We start from the raw sequence: 8,409 nt of genomic DNA on the forward strand, positions 1-8,409 counted from the left end.
CTCCAAAAATTAGTGATATTGAGCATTTTTTCATGTGCCTGTTGGCCATTTGTATATCTTCATTGGACCAGATATAAAATATTAACATCTATTAGAAAAGGTAACATACGTGGTTTTAATTTTTAGAAGCCAATCTAATTGTATTGCAGGAGAGGATTTCAGTTATTGGGGACATCTGTGGGACTTAGAAGATCATAAACACTGGTCCCCTTACCCAGCCTGTAGTCACCTAGTAGCCTCACTCTCTGTCTGGAAACCAAGTTTGTCTGGACTGTGGTCCCGAACTTTCCTGTTGGTGATTAGTAGTGTGAGATTTTGTAACTTTTCTGCTTTATGTATCTCCAGACTGGGTGTGGGTCAATAATATTGATCTAAGATAAATCACAAAACACACACACACACATACACACAAGGTAAAACATATTCTTTTAAAGTATACATTGACCAGGAATTGATTCACAAGTCGTCTCAACAAATTTCAAAAAACAGATATCATGTGGAACACTTTCCTGTATGTGAAAATAATCTGATTAGAAATGACCAATAAAAGATGCGTTTGAAAACAAGTTCCCAAATAACTCCTGGATAACAAACTTTTTAGAACGAAACAGTAATGAAAGTACATATCAAAACTTGTGGGGTGAGGATATATTCGTATTCAGAAAAATACCACATTCATGACCCTAAATGACTTTATTAAGAAATAACATTTTGCAGGTTTCTTGTTGGTTGTTTTCCACTTTATTCATCTTGTGAAAGAGACGTTATGTATCCAGGCTACAGTTTTCAATAGACGAGTTGCTGGATTGCCTTTTCCTGTCTCTTTTTAAAATTTATTTTACTTTATTTTTTATTGTGTTCCAGTCATTTTACAATGTTGTGTCAATTTCCAGTGTAGAGCACAATTTTTCAGTTATACTTGAACATACACTTACGCATTGCTGCATTCTTTTTCGCTGTGAGCTACCACAAGATCTTGTACATATTTCACTTGCGTCATGACCAAATCCCTTCGCAGAGTCACTCTGGGAGGACAGGCTGAGAAAAGAAAGGACTCGGGCTTCCATTTCAGGGCAAACTGAACTCAACTCTCCTGTGCTTGTGGAAAGCCTTTCCAGACATTGGTGTAAGTGTCTGCCCGTCTTCATTTTGGGTGGTGGTGTGTTTTCGCCTTTTTCTGTGCCTTTATAAGTACTTTCGTGAAAAGATAAAGAGAGATGGTATTAGGGGGCGTTAACAAGCACCATTTTAAATAAGAATCCTGCTGTTTGTTCCTTTGCTTTTGAAGCGAGGAAATCACGAGCAGGACAAATGAGGGGTTTACCGTCGCCATACTCTGATCACACTCATGCAGAATTCGGGCAGATGTCAGGTTGGTTTAAGTCTATAATCACTGCTTTGATGCCTCTGTGCTGGTTTTGTAATTTGCTCACAGAAGGAGCCCTCCTTATTCTTTGTGTGCCTGAGTGATGTACACTCCAATGATATAATTTCCTTCTCCATTCTCTCTTAAACAAATGTCCCTCTTCTGCTTTCGTTCTGAGGTTAACAGACTTCTTAACAAGCTTATTCACTAAAAGCCCTAGACAATTGTGAAGAACATACTTCATAAAAGCTGAAAGTTTAAACCCAGGAACTTCCACGTTAAAAAATGAAGATTGATGTAGATGAACAAATACTGTCGCCAACTTTTGAATCAGAGTTCTGGGATTGGGGTTTTGATAATCCACAGTTTTAAAAAGTGGTTCTAATCCGTGCCTCTCCCTCGCAAAACAAACACCCCAACCCCCTTACTCCTTTACTTTGTTATATGCAAATTAACTAACGAATTTATTAATAGGGAGAGTACGTTCTAAATTATATTCCATCTGGCTTCATTTCTTAAATGTGGATCACTGCGGTGTGATTGGAACGACTTGGGATTTCAACTGGACTTGGGACAGATCTCACTGCCTCTCATGAGCAGATCAAATTCTGTCCCTCTGTGCCTGGGGCAGGCCACTCTCTTTGGGCGTGTTTGGAAAGTGGGGATAATATCATCTATAACAAAGGGTTTGTTTAATGGGTAGGGTCTTGTTTTCTAGGAGTCAGGATGGAAACTCAATGCCGAAAATAATAGGTGACCGGATTCTGAACATTCTAAATGGAATATTTGCTAAAAGGTGGCCAAAGATGTCTTGAGATAGAAAGGTCACATATAAGAGAATACAGGTAAGCTAGACAGATCAGAAAGAGGGTTTTTTTTTTTTTTTTAAAAACAAACCCTTTATTATGGTGTGATTTCTGTACAGTAAATTACACGTATTTCAGATGTACAATTGGATGAATTTGGATAGATGTATATACACCCATGAAACCACCACCACAGTCAAGACAGCTCACATTTCCATCACTCCCCAAGAGGTGCAAATCTCGAACTCCCAATTTATCCTTTCCCCCCTTCTTTCCCCCTTGGTAACCATAAGTTTGTTCTCTGTGTCTGTGAGTCTGTTTCTGCTTTGTAGGTAAGTTCATTTGTGTCATTTTTTTTGATTCCACATGTGAATGATATCATGTGGTATTTTTCTTTCTCTTTCTGACTTACCTCACTTAGAATGACGACCTCCAGGTCCCTGAGGGGTGTCCTCTGGGACTAGTTAGGTAGAACTGGTTATTTGCCTACTGACTTCTAATGCTGAGGTCCCCAAGGCTCTGTCATAGCCTTCTTTCTCTCTTTGGCTGCACACTTCCTTTGTAATCTCATGCATTCGCATGGCTTTCAGTACCTTTCTTAGGCAAACATCTCAGATTCCTATCTCCAGCTCAGTCTAGGGTTCCATGCTCCTAATGCTTAAATTACACTTTCTGTACTTTTCATATTTCTCACAAGCATCTCACATATCACATGTTCAGGCCTGAACTCCTGAGTTCCATCCCTCAGGTCTGCTCTATTTCCACTTAGTAGCTGGTACCGTCTCCCTTCCCAGCTTCCCACACAAGAGGTGCCCTTATAAAACCTGCCAACATCCCTTCCCTGGAACACACATCTCATCTCTCACCCTGACGACCTCCGTCCACCTTCCACACAGCAACTGGAGCAATCACGATTCTTTTTTTTCTGGGTCTTTTAATCTTTCAGCTAAACCTTAAAATCATTTTGTTAGGTTCTAAGTTTACATATTAATTTTGGGAGATTTGAAATCTTTGTAATATTCACTTTTTCATTCAAGAACATGGGTACGTAGGTCTATTTGTCCAAGCCTCATCTGTTTCTCCCAATATAGTTTTGCAGTTTTCTTTATGTAGATCCTGGAGATTCCTTAAGGGTTTTCTATTTCATTATGTTAGTGGGATCTTTTTTTAAAAATTTTTTTTTGGGGGGGAGGGGGTAATTAGGTTTATTTATTTATTTATTTATTTTAATGGAGGTACTGGGGATTGAGCCCAGGACGTCGTGCAAGTGGGATCTTTTTCTATCTTGTTTTCTAATTAGTTATTGCAAGAACATGTGAAAGCTGTTGGATTTTGTATATTTGTCTAACGTAGTTTATTTTTTGAGTTACTCTTTCAGTTAATTCACATATATTTTCCAAAATATGTAAAAATAGTGATCATTTTGTCCTTTTCAAAAGCAAAGAGTTTCCAATTACGTTGCATTGGCTGGAACTTCTGAAACACAGCGAGGATTTATCTTTACAGTAATCACACCACTCATTTCTATTTCCTACATTGTTGTATTGGTTGAAATATTCTCAGACTGCACTGCTTCAAAGTTTATCTTCTTTGTTTTGAGTTAGATGCATTTTGGGACTCTTTTCAACTGTGTTAGTGATTTATTTTGTCTCCTTACATTGTTCAAAATTACTTGAACTATTATTCTTCTAAAAATTTTTTGGGGGAGGGGAGTAATTAGTTTTATTTATTTAATTTAATGGAGCTACTAGGGATTGAACCCAGGACCTCGTGCATACTAAGCACACACTCCACCACTGAGCTATACCCTCCCTCTTACTTGAACTATTATTATTATTACTGCCATCATTATTATTATTTTTAATTGAAGTATAGTCAATTACAATGTGTCAATTTCTGGTGTGCAGCACAATGTCCTAGTCATGCATATACATGCATATATTCATTTTCTTATATATATTTAAAAATTTTTTATTGCCATCATTATTGTTACTCAAAAACAGTAAGCTGACACCAAATTAAGTTTGGAAAAGAGAACAAACCAACTATGGCTCCATTACTCTTAATAACATACTAATAACTAGAGTTGGAGCAATTTTTTTCTAGTTTTTAATTGAATGATACTTATTTTTATATATTGCACTGTTGAAATTCTAATGTTCTTAACATTTGGTGATTTATATATAATTGCAGAAAAGGTTATACAAATACCAAACTTCCTGTGTTGGACAAGGATATGTCATTTGGAAAACTGTAGCTCATTTAGGGTACACAGAAAAGGGACAATATATTACAGTAATATTAACGTTTATCTAAAAATTAAGTGAGGGAGAGTAACCCCTAAGTTACACTTAATAAAATTGCTTTGCTTAGTGTAAATAAAGTGAAAGTACTTTAAAATATCTTGGATTTATTCAAAAATATTAGTCATCAGGCTTATGTTTTCATAAAAGGATCACAATTCTTAATTTATAGTAGAGAAATGCATGTAAATGTTTCTATCTGATGTGCCCACACAGATTGACATTTTGATTGTTATTTTTAAGAATTTTGTGTGTTTGGATGTCGTCATCCAAGGTAGAGGTTGTAACTGATCTGAGCGTTTAATCTGTAAACATACGCTTCATAGGATAACGCAGTACCTACACAGAGGTGTCTTGAGCACACTGAAAGAAGAAATCCACTTACTTTAAAGCCCAAGAGATGGGGAGAAACGGATTTTTCTTCCTTTCTTAACAGGCATATTCATCCTCTCTGGCAAACCCCCGGTTCCTACGATGTCTCCAGGCTCACGGTACAGGAAGTACAGACTTCAACCTTGGATGGCAGAACACAGATTATATCAGTTTCAATGTAACGGAATGAGCTCACGGATAAGGAAGATAAAGGATGTTTCTGTGGTACTGAAAGACAATTACCTGCTTATTTTAACCGCTTGTACCTCTTTCCAGATATTTTCCCTTGATGGATATGCAGTTTTTCCTAACAGCTTTCCCTTACACTTCCTTGTCATTTGTCTTGTCTGGGAAGTCTAGATAAATCTGTCAAGATAGTGGCTGATTTTATGTTGTATGTTGTGTCTGATGTATTCTTGCTTTTGTGATCACTCTGATTGCTATTATTACCACCATATAATTTTTAAATGTTTTTTAATGAAGTATAGTCAGTTACAATGTGTCAGTTTCTGGTGTACAGCACAATGTCCCAGTCAGGCGTATACATATATATATATTCGTTTTCATATTCTTTTTCATTAAAGGTTATTACAAGGTATTGAATATAGTTCCCTGTGCTCTGCAGAAAAAATTTGTTTTTTAATCTATTTTTATGTATAGTGGTCAACATTTGCAAATCTCAACCTACCAAATATATCCCTTCCCACCCCTCTCCCCATGGTAACCATAAGATTGTTTACTATGTCTGCAAGTCTTTTTCTGTTTTGTAGATGAGTTCATTAGTGGCCTCTTTTTTCTTTTTCTTTTTTTTTTTAGATTTCACATATCAGTGATACCATATGGTATTTTTTCTTTCTCTTTCTGGCTGACTTCACTTAGAATGACAATCTCCAGGTCCAACCATGTTGCTGCAAATGGCATTATTTCATTCTTTTTTTTTTTATCGCTGAGTAGTATTCTATTGTATAAATACACCACATTTTAATACTCGATCTTCTTTGCTCTGTAAAACTAATTATTTTTATACCAGATCTGCCAAGGAAGTTGGATTACAACTGCAGAACTCCCCAGGAATAATGGGACTGCAAGCTCACCTTTAGAAAACAAATAGTTTGGGCACAAGGAAGAAATGCTCTCAGTGCACAGAAAGCCTGAGTTTTAAGGGTTCACGGAGACCAGGGAAGTTCCTCCTACTCCATCCTCTTTAATCTTGGGTTGATAGCTTCAAAAAATTCTTAAAGCTTCATCTGTTTTGTTTTAAGGTGATATTTTATGTGAAAAATCAATTCCCGTGCCATCACATGACTGGGGTAAATTTCATTCAGCAGATCAGTTCACTTAAAATAACGTGTATTGAACACCCCTATGTCTTCTGACCCAGTGGTACTATATTCTGCCCTGAGTATATCCCAGTAAAGGAACTGGCATCCAAGCACTTGACTGAAGAATCTGGAAGGGTGGTTTCAAATACTGGGCACTAATAATTTTCATATATAATGTACTAATTCTATACAAGATGGAAAGGACACTAAAGTAATATCATGAGGTTCAATATAACAAAGAGGTGCTCTGTAAATGTTAATTGTAGTATTAGCTGTCTTTGTCTTCAGCTCGGATAAGCTGCTTTTCATAAAGAGCGAAATAATTACTTCATTTTGACATTAATACTTTCAAATAGCAGCAATTTATTTATTTATTATTCTGTACTCAGTACTTCAAATAAAATCTGTGCACCTTTTCCCCTATTACATCAGCTAATGCACACTGGAAATTTCATGAAAGTATAGTGAGGATCACAAAACTCACCGAAACCTCCATCACTCAGCGATAGTCATGATAAATACTTCGGCACAGACTGTTCAAGTATTTTCTCAGTGCCTATTCTGCACATATATCGGCAATTTAAATGAAATTAGTAACATGATGTACTGTATTTTATTGTTTTTCACTGAATCAATTCATCACTTATTCATTCATTTATAAATATTTATTGAAAATCCTCATGGGTTTAACTGTTCTGCCACATTTTTAGTGGCTGCATGGTGCACCATTTTCTGGAGACCTGGTGGTCTGTTCAAGCAATCAGGTACTGGTGGTCTTCTCCGGTGATCGCCACTTTGGGTCACTATAAACAATGCTGGGGGATCTTCTGAGATTGGAATTACTCTGTTAAGTGTGTACATATTTTAAAGATAATGCAGATAATAATGAAGATAATAGTATATGTCACCAAAAACTTTCCAGGGAAGTGGTGTGAAGTGATTTTGCATGAAATGGTCTATGAAGGTATCCATTTCCCTGTTCTTTAGTCAACATTGTCAATAAAAAAAATTTCCATTAGTCTTAATTCATGTGTATATATTTATTGAAGTGTAGTCAGTTACAATGTGTCAGTTTCTGGTGTACAGGACAAGGTCCCAGTCATGCATATGTATACACATATGTTCATTTGCATATTCTTTTTTATTAAAGGCTATTACAAGATATTGAATATAGTTTCCTGTGCTATTCAGAAGATATTTGGCTTTTTATCTATTTATATATATATATATATCATGGTTAACATTTGCAAATCTTAAACTCCCAAATTTATCTCTTCCCACACCCTCATTTTTTTTTTTGCTTGAAAGCAAGGTTGATTATTTTTCATGTTTAGTGCCCTTACATTTTTCTGTTAGTGACTTATTTGATTATATTTTTTACCCATTTTAATTGAATTTTTCTTTTTCACACTACTGTGAGAAATCTGTTATATTAAGTATAATATCAAGCCCCCCAGCTGGCTTATACATGGGCTTAATGTTTTCAATTTATTTGCTTTGGGTTCTTGATTGTTAAAGGTACAAGTTAATTTTTGCAAGTAAATTCTGTCAACCTCTTTCATTATGTTTTCTGCTTCTGTGTTTACGCTTAAGAAGTCTTCCTTATCAGGGGATCAGAATAACAGAAATGAACATTTTCTTTCGGCACTTTCTGATTTCATTGCTGTTCATTTGACTTTTGAACATACTGGAACTTGATTTTAGTGTATATGGTAGAGTATTTCCTGAGTCCACAGTGTATCTGAAGAATATATTTCTGTTGATTTCATACATCAATATCGGCAGGATTAAGCACAGACTTCTGGGTTCAATTTTTTTTCACTCAAAATTCTGTAGATCCTGCACCATTATGTCTTACTCTTTAATGAGGATAGCTTGATTTTCCTTTACCTTTTTTTCATATCTATTCTTTTTCCTCATGGGTACATATGGATTATTATTTATTTTTAAAATAGATAACAGTTACCAAGGTATGTTCAGATGGTGCCTATTTTCATTATTTTTGCTTTAATTATGGTAAGTTCTTTTTAATACCTAGATCCATATGTATTTTCTAAGCTCAGGAAAGTTTTCTTATACAATAACTTTCCATACTATTTTGGGTCCATTTGTTCTTTCCCCCTTTTTAGTAGCTCCAATTATACGTAATGGTGAATCACTTTCCTACCAATCTACTCTTTTCTTTTAATTATTCTTTCTGCAGAATAGGTAAAATTCTAAAGCCTTTTTCCAATTAGATT

Source organism: Camelus dromedarius, chromosome 19, assembly GCF_036321535.1.
Source record: "Camelus dromedarius isolate mCamDro1 chromosome 19, mCamDro1.pat, whole genome shotgun sequence".
In the NCBI taxonomy this organism is placed as follows: Eukaryota; Metazoa; Chordata; class Mammalia; order Artiodactyla; family Camelidae; genus Camelus; species Camelus dromedarius.